The following is a 17,060-nucleotide window of genomic DNA, read 5'->3' as shown; positions in this document are numbered from 1 at the left end:
AGTTTTTTTTTTTTGATGTACATATAAACATTTATGTTACATTGCAGGAGTAGCTGTGTAAGGGCCTGATCCAAGCATGATCATGAACATTTATACCTTACAAGCATGAACATTTATACCATACATGACCTTAAGTGATCGTGTGCGAAGTGAGTCCAGAAGAGGTGAGTTTTAAGTCCCTTTTCAAATGTGGACAAAGATTCAGCAGTTCTGAGCAAGAGAAGGAGGTTGATTCGCCACAGCGGAGCCAGAGCTTTACCTTTCCTCTATGGGACCACCAAGCGGGCAGATGTGGAAGAGTGTAGCAGTCTGGTTGGGGTGTAACGAATGATCAAGTCTTGTAGATAGCTGGGAGCAGTTCTATTGATGCATTTGTAGGCCATAACCAGGGTTTCTGTTTTGGAGAGGTTGAGTTCTAGGTGGTGATCAGACATCCATGCAGAGATGTCCAACAGGCAGGCAGTGATGCACGTGGAAATACCGAGCCCTGCCGGACACCAGATGAGAGAGGTAGAGGAGAAGAATGGGAGCCCCGCCAGACCACACTGTATAATAGTTATATACTGTATATTTGAATTCTATCACCAGTTCACCTCCTTGTGAAAAGTTCAAGGCTGGTTTTACATAGTTCTGGATAGCTCTGTGAAGTTTGAGTTATCTCTTTGTGTCTACCAGCTATACTGGCATAAACTTTTACTAATTTTTCTTCAAAAAGAATCTTCAAGAAGAATTCTTCAAAAATTTTTCTTCATTCATTTGGCATCCTTTACAAAAAATGTTTTCCTTCTTCTCAGGTAGAACATTTTCAGCAAAAATGCTAGTAAGGTTTTCATAAAATTTTACCTTTCAATCAAACAATGAGAACTGCGTGTTGGAGACCAAGACAATAGAACGATGAGGAGAAAGGGATATTATTACTTGCGATTTATGGGTTCTTTTTGAAAACTGGTCATAGTGGTCATTTTCTGGGTGTAAAAATGTAGAGGCTGCATTAGTTTTCAGCACACCCCCTTAGGAACTGCACTTCTCCAAAAAGTGTAAGGTGATCCAAAAAATTTTGCAAAATTATTCTGTATTCTTTTTACCATCTGATGCCAGTGAGAGAATGTTTTGAATTTGTAAATGGTTTTTGGTGAAAAGTTTTTTTTTGCCACTAACTTTTGTAGGTTCACATTACTGTGGGATTTGATTAAAATGAATGCTAGGATCAGAAACTATGGACCCGATCCCCTGATTTTTCAGTCTGATTGTGCTGATAAAGCAGTGCTGCGACATGAACTTGCCTGGCTTCTGCCTGCTGCCCTCAGTGAGCATCAGAATGGTGGCTCAGCTGGGCTCTCACTGCAGCCCTTTGTGGAATCAGTTAACTACAAATTAGGGCCAGCTGCCATGAACTATTGGGGAATCTGGTGTGCCTGCTCTCAGCGTCATATTGCCAGAAAAGGTGGGGGGGTGCCTCAGGGGATGCTCCTGGTGAAGTTGGCCATGATTGGAATCAGCTTCTTTAGATGAGCTTGGTCCTCCTTCTCCATCTCCATCTCATTCACTGTCTGCATTTATTCAAAGCCAGTTGCAAGGTTTCGAATATGTCTCAAATGGGATGTAATCACTGACTGTGGGCTAGAGTATTCTAATCTTATGTATTCTGTGTAGTGCTCAGGCAAGTGCTTGTGCTGTGGCTGCACAATGATCTTTTCCCATTGCAATGGCTTTCTCTGATTTTCACATAGTAGGAAGTTGTTTTTCACTGAGATCAATGGCCCCACAAGGATCTTTGCTCTCTGTAGCCATTAGGTGTAGCTTGGCTGATTGAAAAGGGTTTAATCTGCTCCTTCCAGTTGTTACCTGCATTGTCTCATCCTCTATTGGCTTGAGGTATGGTATGGGGGAGGTGCAGTGTGGTATTACAGGTCTCTCTTTTTGTAAAAGGGGCTGCAGCTTTAATGTTGTCTTTTATTCTCTAAAGGGTTAAGTGTAGTGGTTTTCCTCCCCCCGTTTAAAGAGAGCCAGCTCTGACAGATCAGATGTTGTCATGTGACTTCTCAGGGATTTTCAGTGGGCATGCTCTGTGGAGCTGCCTGGCTCCCCCCACCTTCCAGCAGTATCACTCCCGCCTTTATCCCTCCGTCTCACAAGGAAGCAATGCTTGTTATTGTACCGCATCACTGCTCCGTCACTGTGGTGCTGCTGCTGCTTCCCTGGCTTTTTGTTGCATCCAGCTCTCTTTCAGCAGTAGAGTTGGTTTGGAATGCTGCAATAACTGCTCTGCATTGTTCTCTCACTGCCTCTCCATCTGTGTTGTGGAACGGTGATCCCTGTATCCCATAAGTCTGAGGGCTGACTGAGGAGGCAACAGCAGGTGACTGGTAAGTGCTGAGTCCAGGGCAGCTCTGGGCTGTGGTGGGAGGGGGGCATGTTGCTGGTAATTGTGCATTGCATCAAGGATTTTTTGTCTGTGTAGGGGCTAAACAGCTGGGAAATCACAGCAGGGATGCTCGTGCCTTTGTGTCTGTTACTGATGATGCATGCTTGCTTAGGTGAATGGTGATGTTTGTGCGACAATGTGTTGGACTCCACAGGGAGACGGTGTTTATGTGTGTGCTACTGTGCAGTATGCAGCCATGTGCATGTATTAAATGATGCTTGTATGGTTGGAATGGAGCTCACAGGGAAGGATACAAGAAGCAGCAAGGGTACTGGCTTCTGGATGGGTAATGTAGGGAGTTCCACTCAAAGGTGAGGTGACAGTTCCTGGGGCACAACCATCTGGCTGCATTTGCCCTGGGACTACATTGCTGGCAGCAGCAGTAACAAGTGCGTGTGTATGCATATACATCCCACGTTCTTCTTATCCCGAAAACATGACCAATACAGTGGTTTTTGCATGGGCAACAGAGCCACAGTGCTAATCCATGCCAGGCCACTGAAAGCAGTGAAAATGTGCTTTAGTCTGGGAAATAAGTAGTATTGACTTCATCTGCAGTCCTGTTTACGATCATGTTTTTGTTGAATGATTTCTCTGTAGGTAGTGTATGCTGCACACAAGCTCATTGGTAGACCAGTAAATAATTACAGATGTTTTTTCTTAAATAATTAAAGAAACTGCAGTAATATTTGTGGAGAATGTAAGATATGGGAATCCAAATGTGTAAGTATGACTTCCATGCCTAGCTTTGCATCCTATTTTAACAAGCTGTTTTTAAAAAATGTGGAGTGTTCAGGATGAGTGGTGGCATACACCTTTCCTTGAGTGGAGCAGCAGCTAGTGACAGGTGCCAACAGATTCCAGAAATGATCTGACTTACTTGTGTTCACTTTTATTGAAAGTGATGCAGAACAGTGAGCCTGGCATCTCCGTCTGTCTGTCCCTCCTCTACCCCACTCTTTACTGACAAGGTGGGAGCTGTGGACTAACTTTATTAAGTTGCATAACTTGGAAAATTATGTTACACTGAGATGCAATGACATGTTTTGTATTTGTGTAAAAAGGTGTGTTGAGTTCACATGGAGTGATTTTGTGTTTTAGTGGAAAACCGTCTGGATTTTGGAAAAAGTACATACAAAACACTCAGTGTTATAATATTTATAATATTCAGGAGTGGTGTGGGAGTGTGGGGCAAGAAGGGAGATGGAATTTAGAGCTTGATCAGGAATGAAAGTGGTTTCAAGGTGCTGGTCCTTCCAAGTGGCACGTTGGCTGTGGGTGCAGTCAGCTGGTGCAGGGAAGAGGTACAAATGGCCTTGAAAAGCATTAAGGCAAAGAGAGGAAGAATTGGACAACCAGACATGCACTGCAGTCCAACCACTGCAGCATCAAGAAAATAATTTTCCAGAATTATCAGATGGTTTCTGTATGCATTAGGAACCTGGAAGACAAAACATAAACTGCAGCATAAATCAATAACTGCTTTATTGTTGCCTGTGACGTTATTTATCTCTCAAGTTATCTCACATCACTTTTTGTCTGTACTGGGTTACTGTGTTTTGTTTTTACCTCATGTGATTATGTCACACATGTTCAGGTGTTTTGTGCTTTCACATGTAAAATTTTCACAGTCAGGAGGTGCAAGAACATAGCAAGTGGAATAAGTGGCATAACAAGTCTAGCCTGGTGACTCAAAGAGTTTAGGTTTAGGTCCTAGGAGGGGCTCTTGAGTATGCTACTTGAACTGCTTCAGGAAGTATACATCTGTAAATATGAAATATTACCAGAAGCTTCAACCAAAGTAATCATGATTAAAAAGTGGAACATGGGCCAGTTCAAGATGAATCTTGAGCTAGGTTTTTGTTTTTTGTGATTATGACAAGCTTTTTTATGGACTTGGGGTCCTGTGCTGTTTAGTGCACAGTCAAATGCAGTTAACTGCGTTAGTCTAATGTGAGCTAATAAATGTTGGCTGGTGTGAAGAGTTGGGGATTACAGGGTTAAGTCTTCACCTTTCTGAAAAGCTGTTCTCCACGTCCCAACCGCCCGCCGGGTTTCCACGGAAACCCATTAAATAACTGACTCTGGGGCAGTACATGGATGTGAAAGCGAAAGAAAGGACAAAGGAAGGGGCAAAAGAAAGGGAAGGTGGTGTCACAGCAGTGGATGGCATGATGAAGGGATGAGAAAGATATGAAGCGTGAAGATGGTGTGTTGTAGTGTTGATGTTCATATGAAGGCTCCTTGAGTCCTTGAAGAAGATATATTTTAGGGCCCAAATTGAAATTTAAATAGAAAAGTGGCTGCATCATGCCCCCCACCCCTAACAGGGCTGTGCCAGATTGCCATCTCCCTTGGCCAGGCTCTGGAGCAGGTGGCAGAGTAGGGAACCTGCCAGAAATGGGAGCACGGTCTGTGAGCCTTCACCCCTTTATCTCAGTCACCATAACTCTCTGCAGCAATGTCAACATGCCCCTCATCCCTCAGACTGCTCCACAGTCATCTTGCAATCTTTTTTCATGGCCATTCCACCTGATCCCCTCCTAATTATCAGTTTTGGGTGGCAGCATTTGGTTATCCCCCATTCACCCACCTCTCAGACCGCTGACTCCTGTTTGCATGAGACAGCTCTTTACAGTACAGCCACAAGTGAAGGTAACATGTTTACTGAAGCTAAAAATATCTGAAGTACTTATACATGGAAAAACATTTGAACCCTAAGAACTCTGAGAAGTTATTCTCGGACTAGTAAATAATGAATCTGACCATTTCTTTCTTGTCATGCAATCTTGAAAAGATTAAGCAGTTACATTTAAGTTATGTAATTGTTATAAATGATGTCTTCACCTCACATGGACATGTAGCCAACTGTAAAATGTTTTCTGACGACCCTATGAATAAATAGTGAAACGGTTATGGAAACAGGGTAAGGGTTCCTGCTGAAACACAGCTTTTGAAACAATGCTACAGTGTCAGAAAAAGCAATGCTTGAAAGCCTAATGATAGAGACTTTATAAACAACAAACACGTTTTCTGAACTGCTTGTCCCATACGGGGTCGCAAGGAACCAGAGCCTAACCCGGCAACTGAGGGCATAAGGCAAGAGGGGGAGGGGACACACCCAGGACAGGATGCCAGTCTGTCACAAGGCACCCCAAGCAGGACTTGAACCCCAGACCCACCTGAGAGCAGGACCTGGTCCAACCCACTGCACCACTGCGCCACCGCGCCCCCTTCTAAACAACAAACAGCCTTAATTAATAAATCTTGATACTCTATGTGTTGTTTGCTTATTCCTTATGTGCTATTGATTCCTTTGTATATGCACTGGTTAATGTTCTGAAATTTATAGCAAGGAAAATAGTATTCAAGCTAAGTTTCATTACTGGTTTTCACTTCTGATATCACTTTTTATCATATCCCGATAAGTATTTTTATGGGTCATGAAATACAAACTGCAAGATCTTGAAATAGGGTTATACCATAATTTGTTCTCTATTTATTGTTGCTGTTACCAGTGTCATTGACATCATCTTTAGTTAATCTAAATTAACTAAATAGTTAAATGCTAGTTAAATGCTTAGGAGCTTTTGAATATAATGTTTAAAATCATATGGAATTGTTCGAATTTTTTAAATTTCACTAACTTGTTAAAATGCCACATGGTTGTCTGTTGTTCTTGGAATTTTACCAGCTGATTTCCAAGGTTATCATAGCAGCAGGAGATACAAGGAATTTCGCTGTAAATTTTAAAAAAAGCATGAGGAAAAATAAAATACTGTTTGGACTCCAAGATGAATAACCTTTTCCTTGTCCGTTATTATTGGTGTATATTGACTTTATCCTAAAATGTTATGGAACACTGTTGTAACTGTGACCTTGAACTCAAAAACTGTGACTTTACTTTTTTCAGATAACCTGCACAGATGTTTTATTCCTCCCACTATGTTTTAGATGCCTTGAATGTCACTTGCTGCCTCCAACATTTCATTTCTGTGATCCTTCTTCCAGTTTACAATTACAGCTTTACCCAGATGGTTTTCTTCAAATTCAGCCAGCTTTTTGCTATATATGAAGTGTACTGTCCAAATGTTTTGTGTATAATTCAAGAATTCTCTTTTTCTCAACAAATTTTGATAAAGCTAATAATAAATTCTCAAAAATCTGAAGTTTTATGCAGCTACTTGTGTGATGAACAATGGTGGATATGGTGGAAAGTAACTAACTTAGAATAACATGTCTGCAACTATATCTCTCTTCTCCTAATGTTATGCACAAATTGTATTTTCTCTGAGATGTATGTCAATTTGGAGAAAATACTCTGCTAAATGAATACATGTAAATGTATGTAAATGTAAATTTTAACATTGAAAATGTAAATGAGTGCACTGAAGAGGAATAGGAAAACCTGCATGGAATCGTACAGGGATCAGTTACCTTTCCTTGCTTCCTCAAAGGCAGCAGTGCAGTCAGACTGTACTACCTTCTGGGAGTAGCTTGTGCCTCTTCTTTACAATTAGGTGTGTGCCTTCATGCCTGTGGATGGGCAGACACCTAGTCTCTCTTTCTTTCCCCGTGTTAACTTGCCTTGACCAAATGAGGAGCTGTGGGGGGAGGGGAAGGACTGAGATTGTTTTTCTACTCTTGCTGTAAATCCCACCCTGCCCTTACCCAACCCAGCTCTTTCTCTCCTCACATTAGTGGGGGCTTCTGCGGCTTTGTGTAATCCTATCATAGCTAGCCTTGCCGTGCCCATTCCAGATCAGCCTCGTAAACCACGAGTGCAATTAGCACGTTGATTGCTTTTGCTGTCCTCTCCCTTACTTCTTTCCGCAGCCCCCAGCCAGCTCCCCCACCAGTCATTCCCTATGGACCAATTAACAAAGCTGCCTTTCATCACTATTCCCTTGCCTCCTTCGAACGATGATGATGTGTCCCAGCTGCTGCCATCAACGCTTGCTGCATTGTCTTGTTTTAATAGGCTGTCCTCCATACACGTACCACATGGGGACCATCACAGGACTGTGCACTGGGGACTCTGGTGGGCTACTGTGTGAGATTTGCTTTTCCTTTTCAGTGATCATGTCTCCCACCTTGCTCCCTGATCCTACAAAGTCCCAGGCATAAACTTGTTTCAGATATTTTCCCTCATGTTAAAGTATCTTCTTCAAGGGCAGCTATGTGAATTCATAGAAAACACCAATTTTACAGCTTTCACTTCCCAACCACCATTTCCTATGTTGACTTAGAACAGAAGGAGCAGAAAACCGGAGGGTAGCTGTTTTGTTAAGAAGTGATGAAGCCACAGTGATCTTGGAGAAATCATCCAGTTCCTTCAGGTCAACCTCATCAGTACCATTGGTGTGTCTGTGCATGGACACTCCTCTCACGAGCATCTGACCAGTTAAGCAATGGCTTGTAATCAGATGGGTTTGATTGATAGGCTGTGTTAAGAATGGGGGAGATTATTTACATTTACATTTACTCATTTAGTAGTCGCTTTTGTCCAAAGTGACATACACCTCATAGAAAATGCAATGTGTGCATTACACTGGCAGAAGGAGAGACATAGGTGCAGACATGTGATTCTTTACTCTTATCCAAAACCCCTGACTCTCCTTAGCTACTTCTAGTTTTCCAATATGCAGTCCAGTGCAACTAAAATAAAAAAGGACAGATCTATACATAGTTCAGTGGCTATCTGGATCAGTCAGTGGATCAATCAATCAATCAATCAATCAATCAGGACCGAGTAAGAGGACTTTTATCTTTGTTCACTGTTCAGCAAACTGTAACTTGTTCAGGAAATTTTTCCAGGCAGGCACGGAAATAAAAAAATGACCAAAAAGTTTTATATTATTTCATCCATTTCTTAATAGCTAGAATATTAACTCTGGTTATGAGAATCTAAGAATAAAAAAATAAAATTTAAGTTGAAGTACTGGAGAGAATTTTAAAACATTAAAAAGCGTTTCTGCCTACTTTTTCATCAAAAACAATGAATGAAGACAGGTGTGTTTATTTGCTAAATAGGTCCAGTTTCATTCACTCTGCCACACAGTCAGCATATTCAGCGGCTGCACCCCAAGGTCAGAACATGCAGCACTCTAATTGGAGCTGAACATCATACAAATCTGGGCCCTGTTGCTATGCCACTTTAGGCTAACCATAGCGCAACGACTATATTGTAAGCCTCATTGGCCCTATTTTGCCTGTGTCCACAAGGACTGCTAATCCCAAGTACCATGCTCCTTGCTGTAGGTGCCTTGGATGTCATCCAGAACAATAATCCATGAAGCAGGGATTGAAGTCTGACTGCCTGGGACTCACTATTTTGGCTGATGAACTACTGGGAGATATTAAGGCCTGATCACTCCCTAGATTATTAAGCTGAGCTGTTGCATGGTGGTTTGAGTGTTGCCGCATTTCAGGCAAGCACTTGTCTCTTGTTTGAGGTGGGGTTGCCCAACATCGTCTCATTATTTTATTTCCCAGCATCACTATTCTGTGATGTTTGCTTGGCACGTGTCTTATTTCCTGCCGTCAGTCCAAATTGCAAGCTTTAGTCTGCTTCCTGTTCAACCCCACTGACTCTTTATCACATCCAATTACTTGGACCAGATTATTCCCTTCTAGTATTAAATTTATCACAAGGGCAATATTTCCCTCAGTTTTCTCGCTAGAAGAATTCAGCTTCTGAAACCGGAAAAGTAGAAACTGGTTTGTAAACTTGGAAATGTATGCAACATTGGACAGTAATATGTTAAGAACTGAAATTGTAACTAAAGCATTTTGCAGTGTAAAGGATGCTTATTTCTCATTCTTTAGTCTGATTCTTTTTTCCTATGCCCAATTTCTGCGGGGAAGAGGTTCTGTCTATTTTCCTTTTCTCTCTTTATCTCATAAATATTATACAAAATCTAATCTTCTTTTAATCTGAATTTTCATTATCTTCCCTTTTCTTGGTGACTTGCTACTGTAGTAGCTTGGGTCAGTCTAAGTGAAAAACAGTTACTCATTCTATCATGTATGTCATGATAGAATTAATTTCTTTATTGGATTGCAGCTCATTTGAACAATGCATGAAAAAGAAATTGACAGTATGAGGTTATGAATTGCTCTGGTTTTTTGGCAGACTGCAATATGGATATGCATGGCCTGTACAAACACTGGGATTGGGGAGCAACCTATATTGGTCTTTATATCAATATATAGCTTCATATCAAAGTTAGCTGTAAAGAATGAATTAAAATATGAAGAATGCCATGCAAATACCTTCAGCAATCTAACAGGATCTGTACTTTCATCAAAAGCTAACCCTAATCCTTGCGATTTACAGACAAAAGTCAAGCCACAAGATCAAGCAAAGAGTATGTCCACACACCCTGTTATTGTTGCTCTTGTGAACATTGGAAAAAAAAAGAGCCCAGCCTGAAGGACTGGTTTTCAAACATTGCAGTCGGTATGTTTCCGGTTGAAACTTGCACACCTCCATGTTTTTTGCCACATTTTCAATGGTTATCTGAAATGCTAATTGGTGGCTTAAGTGTAACAGCCAGAGGTTGCATTTACAGTATTTGTTTACTTCAATCTGCTGGTGTGACAGCAAGCAGTTGGGGAACAGTGCTCTGTTCTTTCATCAGGCAGAATATTTACAGGTGAGTAATATGATCAGACTGTCAGTATTCTTTTGAAATGGCAGCAATACTGGAAGCACCTTGCACAACCTAGGTGACACATCTTACTGTAACCCTAACTGTAAATATTATTTAAAATTTTTCCGGAGGTGTGACCAATGTTCCATTTATTTACACTTGCATTATACTAGTTCACAATAATATTTAGAATCAGCTGTCAGCTCTATACTTCCTGTATGCATTAGTACATTTCCTTCAATGTTACCTACTGGCTTATGGTCCATCTGCTTTCTTTACTAGTGTTACTAGTGTCAGAAATGCAGTTTTTGTTCTGATGAGACCACATCTTGACCTTGTATAGCTGAAATGTTTAGTCACATGACAGCAGGATGACAAGGAGGATGCCAAAAAACTGACATATAGCTGAATAATAGCACAGTAACGGGAAAAGAGTGCAGAGATTGAGAAGGGTGACACTGCTGAATGGGAGGAGGTAGAAATAATAACAGGCTTGGCGGGCGATAAAGAAAACAGTGTTCAACTGCTAGACTAAGTGTGGGAGGTTAGGTGCGGCTTCACAGAACACCAGGCCCACGCCACAGAGACTTGGGCTTGCCTCGTTTTTCTGCGTTTTACAGAAAAAGTGGTTTCCTGAGGAGAAGGCCCTGTGGATATTAATTGGGAAGAAGACAATATGCAGTTCCAGACATGCACAAAGCCAGGAGCAACTTCTTAACTCTTCTTCTATTTCCACATGTCTGATCTGACAGATGGATTTATCACGAAGGCTTCTGGTAGTAAGGTGCTCCAGGATTAACATGGTACTCTTTCAAACATAGTAGGCCTTCTTGCTACAACTTCACCACTGTGACTTAGACCTTTCCATTTGCCTCACTGAGGTTGAAGGTGTTCATTGTTTCATGTCTGTGTTTTTCACAGATATGTTGGATTGCTCTGTAGGACTGACTGCCAGGATAACTGCTAATTTTTTCAGTTCATTGTTTTCCAGTTTAACTGGTAACCAATGCTGTTAGCTGTTAATTAAGGCATAATGTTTCTCAGCTGTTATTTTCCACCTCACATACTGTCCACCATTTGTGTTAAATATGTAACCTGCAGTACTGCAGTTTTGTACAAAGTTCATACAAATCTCTCCTTCTGTTGAAGTAATGCAGTCTTTGTGTCTGCTAAACGAACAAATGTAAATGTAACTGATAATACATTTCTTCAAAGCAACTGAAGCAAATTAGAGCATTTTTACATTCATTTACATGGGAGACCTGCAATAATGAAGTGCACATAATTTGATCTAACGTGTGTGGAGGGGGGTGGGTCTGGGATGCCAGACTGCACTGTTGAGCCTTCCTGAGGTGTCATGGGCGTAATTCAATGAAACACCGACAAAGGGAGGTGCCCACTTGACAACCTCAATGAAATACCCATGGTGGTACCCTGTGGTTGATGTGGTGGTTGGGGGAGGAAATTAGGCCACTTGGTCTTGAGTCATGAAGATGCATGATGGCAATGCTGGATGTCTTTCTAGGGTGGCTTCATGGGACAGTCAATAGCTACAGCTACTGCCTCTAGATCCAAAGGTTATAGTTTTGATCCCAACCTCCAGCTGTAGTACCCTTGAGAAAGCCACTTACCTTAAATTGCTCCTGTAAAAAATTACCCAGCTGTATAAATGGGTAAATAGTTGTAAGTTTGTAGCGGTAATAATAATTGTAACCTTAACATTGTTAAGTTGCTTTAGAGAAAAGCCTCAGCTAAATGAATAAAGGTAAATATAAGTCAGTTGGACTGGGTCCTTGTGTACAGTTCTGATATGCCCATGGGGTATAACATGTTGTTCTGTGTATGTCAAATAAATTAATGTATACACAATTTTTAAAAATATCAATATAAAATTAAAAATGATGTCTGCTATAGCTGATCTGTGCACTTATGTTACATATGCCTGCTTGCAGTAGAGTTTGTCAGTCAGTTCAACCTCCCATGTCTGGTTTGGCATTGATACATTTTGACATTCTATTATGCAGTCCTGCTATTGTTAGTGCTGAAAGCTGCTGTACTTCAGAGGGGCCTTACCCACAATCTTAATTAACAGCAAATAAACCATTTTGTGAAATGAATCTCTTCCAAGAAGTGCTTTAAATCATATTTTTGCACATTGATGGTGTTCAGTTACAGGACCCAGTAAATTTGATTTTGCATTTCAGAATAGCTGACTGCTGGAAAACAGCCTCTTAGCCATGAGAAGACTAGCTGAACTGATACGTAAAATAAAGTTGAGAAAAGCTTGATCTTGCTTATAATTCCAACCCTTTTATTTTTGACTGTGGCTGAGGCCTGGGCCCTGTACTCTGTGTTGGGTTTCACCCAGGGGAAGTAATAGGCATATCTTAGGTACAGGACTCAACAATGGGCGTTCCTTTATTCTTTGTTTAGAACCATAGTAAAGTCCATCTTTCTCTTATTTTTGTTTGTTTTCTGTGCAAGGACCTTTACCCAAAGTGATACAGTATACTGCCCCCCCAGAGAAGTGGATCTCAACTCCAGGTCATGCTGGACTACAGTTTTGTACATTTTCCTACTGTTCTCCAGCTGATAACAACCTCAGTGTTCAGAGAAATACCTCAATGAGTTCAATTAGTGTCATAATCATGAAGTGTTCAGGTGCTCCAGTCGTCTGAAAATCTTAACACTTCACGAGTTAGGATTAATAATTATACATTATATACAGAGGGATATTTGCTGAAACTACTTGGCTTAAGGATTCATCTTAAGGTTACCCCAAAAGTAATTTTTCAAAGTTTTTTTTTAAACAAACAAATTTTGCTTCTTAACCACTTTTCCATCTGCTGCTCTTTAACATTCTCACATCAATGTAAATAATACATTTGCACTTACATTTACATTTACATTTAGTCATTTATCAGATGCTTTTGTCCAAAGCGATGTGCATCTCAGCAAAAATACAATTTGTGCATTATATTAAGGGAATGAGACATGGCTGCAGACATGTGACTCTTAAGTAATCCTAGTTTGTTACCTTCCACTTGATGCACCGATGTTCATGCTTGAGTAAGTGCACTTAGCCCACTTTCGTCTCTGTGTCTCCCCATTTCAAAGTTTCTTCTCTCTTCCTTCACTCCATCAACAATTTTTGCTCCATATGAAGATTAAAGGTGGTGTTTGGGCCTAATCAATAACAGTGATAGTTGTCAGTAACAGTTGAACCTTTGACAAATTGTCTGAAAATCCTGTAGCTCGTTCATTAGTAAATCGTAAGCAAGTATGAACAAATGTTTTGGTGTTTTATTTTAAACATTTTGTTATTGTGTAACCATATTAGGCAGGGCATAAGATGCCCCTCATGTTGTATTGATCGGATGGTATTCTTCGGGCTAGCTGATAGCGTACTGGTTAGAACTGCTTCCTTTGGATCCAAAGGTCACAGGTATGAATCTCACCTCCAGCTGTGGTACTGTTGAGCAAAATACCTTAACTTGCTCCACTAAAAATGATCCTGCTGGGTAAATAAGTACAAGTAGATTAACAGAAGACACACACACATTGTGTGAAACTGCTTGTCCTAAGCAGGGTCGTGGTGAACCGGAGGCTAACCTGGCAACACAGGGCGCAAGGCTGGAGGGGGAGGGGACACACCCAGGACAGGATGCCAGTCCATCACAAGGCACCCCAAGTGGGACTCAAACTGCAAACCCACCAGAGAGCAGGACCTGGTCAAACCCACTGCACCACCACACCCTCCGCTTTAGAGAAGAGTGTCAATTAAAGGAATAAATGTGAATGTTAGGCAAAATATCCTTGAAAACATGCAGCCTTCTTACAATGAATGACACTGGCTTTTCTTATTGAAATTAAAGATATTTATTGATTCACACCAAATAGCAAAGTCTTAGAATATTTGTTTAATCATGTTTGAACTGATAAATATCAGATTTGCCCTCCCATTAGTGGTCTTTATTCATGCCAAGGTCACTGGTATGGTGAGATTCAAAGAAGTGGTTTCATTAGTTACTGTTTGACTTTCAAGATACTGCAGCGACATTAAGGTTAGAGAGTCTTGTTAGAAAAGTGTTTTGTTATTTCACAATCTCCCTTTGCAGAATCAAGAGCATTAATTGTGAAAGCCACCGCTGTAGAAGTTGTTTTATCTGAGGCATTTGTTTGCACCAGAGCTTTGAATAGAAAGGCAAAAAAAGCACAAAGTGCTTCAACATGGTGAAATGACTATCCAGTTTCAGTAGATGTGTTTTTTAAAAATCATATGTAGCATCATGATGATAATGATGATGTCAGCACAATGAACTTCTGTGTATGTTTATCAGACATGACATGAAGACCCAGTGTTCTGATTTCCGAGGAAACCTGGAGAAACTTGGAAAAACAGCCATTATCAACACAAATGCTCTTATGTGCTTATCTTGGTGCTTTTGCATACCACTGTACTACTTCTGAAAACCTGATTTTTAGCCCTCTGTCATCTTTTTCAGGGATGATCTTATCTTCCGTGGGTGGTAACACAGTACTTTCTTTGTTTAATACTTTCTTTGTTTATGCTCGCTTCATCATACCTCCTTCCCACAGCAACCCCACTCATTATTTGCAGAGGCTGTGTGGGGCTCCATCCACCCCATGGAAACACACACACACACACATTTTCAGAACCGCTTGTCCCAGACGGGGTCACGGGGAACCGGAGCCTACCCGGTAACACAGGGCGTAAGGCCAGAAGGGGAGGGGACACACCCAGGACGGGACGCCAGTCCGCCGCAAGGCACTCCAAGCGGGACTCGAACCCCAGACCCACCGGAGAGCAGGACTGCGGTCCAACCCACTGCGCCACCGCACCCCCCCATGGAAACAATAAATTGCATTTCTTCAAGGTTTATTAAAATATGCCATGGTCTACTAGTGGTACTTGGCACTTCACTTGAGGCAGCCATGCAGTATAGGTGGCCCAGAGGTCTGCAGGGTGCTGTGCAATAATGTTAGCCTCAGTTTCTCTGGGTGAGAGACTCTGTCTCATCGACATGGCTGCTTCTCTGGAGGGAATTCCACCCTTTTCACACGCTGAGACCAGCGAGGGTGCCATGATATGGAATTTTAGTGTTGCTCGATTAGCAGTGCCAGGTGGCAGAGGACAGAGTCGTCAGTCTTCAAGCGCTGACGTTTTAATCTCTCCTCTTTATGCCCATACCCCCAACCCTAATACTCCCAGTCACATGGTGGCCTAAGCCTGAATTTTAAGATGAACTTCAAGGTTGCAAGTCCCTCCCAGGATACAGAAGGCTTTTGCATTTCTTGGCCTCTTACAGTGAGCAAACTGAAATGTGGTAGGAAATGGTGCAGGATTTTCCTGTGTAATACTCCCTTTGGGTGTGTGCACAATCCTTTAATCGCTGGAGAGAGATTCAGGCTGCTATCTCAGTGCACCTCTTGGTTTATTGTGGCCACCACTGAGCTGTGGTCCTGGCAGAATTAAACTTTCACACAAGACTAAGGAAAGACAAGTGAGGTATGGAAGGGGAGACTGTTGCATAATGCAGTCAGTTAGGACTGTGTTTCCTCCTTTGCCCCAGTACTTATTACTTTGTTTAGAAAATAACCTAATCGATCTCCCTTTTTTCATATCCTGAAGTATTTCCTTTTGTCTGTGGCTTAGGGCACAGTTAACTTGGGGCCACCATATTCATCCTTGCTCGTTTTTCACTATATATGGGCTGAAGTAGTTGCATAACGTGTTTATACTTGGGACTGCAGTGGAGGGAGGAAGAGGAGTGGTGGATGTAGGGAAGAATGAAGAGCACTCCTTTGTCTGTGTATCTGCCAGCTAATGGGCTCCTCTTAAGTTGGCTTGTTATTAAAAACAGCAGGAACAAATAAATGACAACATGACTCTAATTGGTTGTGCACACCAAGGCTTTGCCTTCACTGGTATATGTGTGCTCTGTGATACTGACTCTGTTAGAACTTGCCAGCTACAGATGAGGCGTAATCCAATAAGTTCTGCCAACCTGTTGATTCCTTATTGGTTCTCTGTGAGCAAAGAGCTAAATTAAATCTTTCTTTTAAAATCACAATGCAAGTACACCCAGTCCTCATATGATGTGCTGGGCGTTTTTTGTGACCTCTACTTTATTTCCAAAATGCTCTGTTATTCCTGAAACAGAAAGTTTGAATTACATTGCACCCGTCCACACCCAGCAAGGGGAAAACCCTCTTAGATCTCCTTGATTTATGGATTGCAATGGGGTAAATGGAAACTAGGATAACTGTGAACCCCCCCAAAAGCTGCTTTGATATGATAAAAGAATAAGCTGCTCTCTGAGGTGTGATCTATTATGTTTATCATAGACCACATTGTGCAGAGCCAACATTTCTTGGATCCCAATCTGATTTTATTGTAGCAAACTGCTTTCAGTTCTGCCAAGCTGAATATCATAAATTGCTTAATGAGTGCGTTCTATACAGTACACTAAATTGTTGTCAGAAATGCTCAGTGCTGGAACACTGAACTCAGACTAAGAAAATTCACACAAGCCTGAAAAGGTACTTGAATTCAACAGCTGGTAGCTGAGTGTTTAGAGCTGCTGCCTTTGGAGCCAAAAGTCCCAGATTTAGTTCCCACCTCCAGCTGTACTACCCTTGAGTCAGATACTTACCCTAGAGTTTGTGCTCTGATAAAGTTACTTCCTTATTCAGCTGGGTTAGTAATTCTAAATACCTTAATGTTATAAGTTGCTTTGGAGAAAAGTGTCTGCTAAATGTAAATGCAGTACCACTCTTTTTTTTTTAATTTCTTTAATATTCCTTTGCAGAGACCACTTGCATAACAGTGGTATTCTCTTAGAAGACATATGCCCGTGACATGCTTGTAGTATATTTCTATGAGCAAAATGAACAACCCACTAAGTCAGGAAATGTGTCTCTCTGCGGGGTGATGCTAGTGGTGAAATGACTATGCC

At 41.4% G+C, this 17,060-nt stretch overlaps 1 protein-coding gene across 2 annotated transcripts in view; it reads left to right on the top strand.

Annotated features, from left to right (window-relative positions):
* The first annotated feature begins 2,134 nt into the window (after positions 1-2,134).
* The window catches only part of plekha6 (pleckstrin homology domain containing, family A member 6), a 95,350-nt gene continuing 80,424 nt past the window's right edge, over positions 2,135-17,060 (top strand). For both annotated transcript variants that reach the window (XM_018758602.2, XM_018758599.2), the window contains exon 1: positions 2,135-2,366. The gene's annotated coding sequence lies outside the window, so the exon portion shown is untranslated. The remainder of the gene's footprint in view (positions 2,367-17,060) is intronic.

Source organism: Scleropages formosus, chromosome 2 (assembly GCF_900964775.1).
Source record: "Scleropages formosus chromosome 2, fSclFor1.1, whole genome shotgun sequence".
Taxonomy (NCBI): domain Eukaryota; kingdom Metazoa; phylum Chordata; class Actinopteri; order Osteoglossiformes; family Osteoglossidae; genus Scleropages; species Scleropages formosus.
Note: the sequence above shows the minus strand (reverse complement) of the source record. Positions and strands in the feature narration are given on the sequence as shown.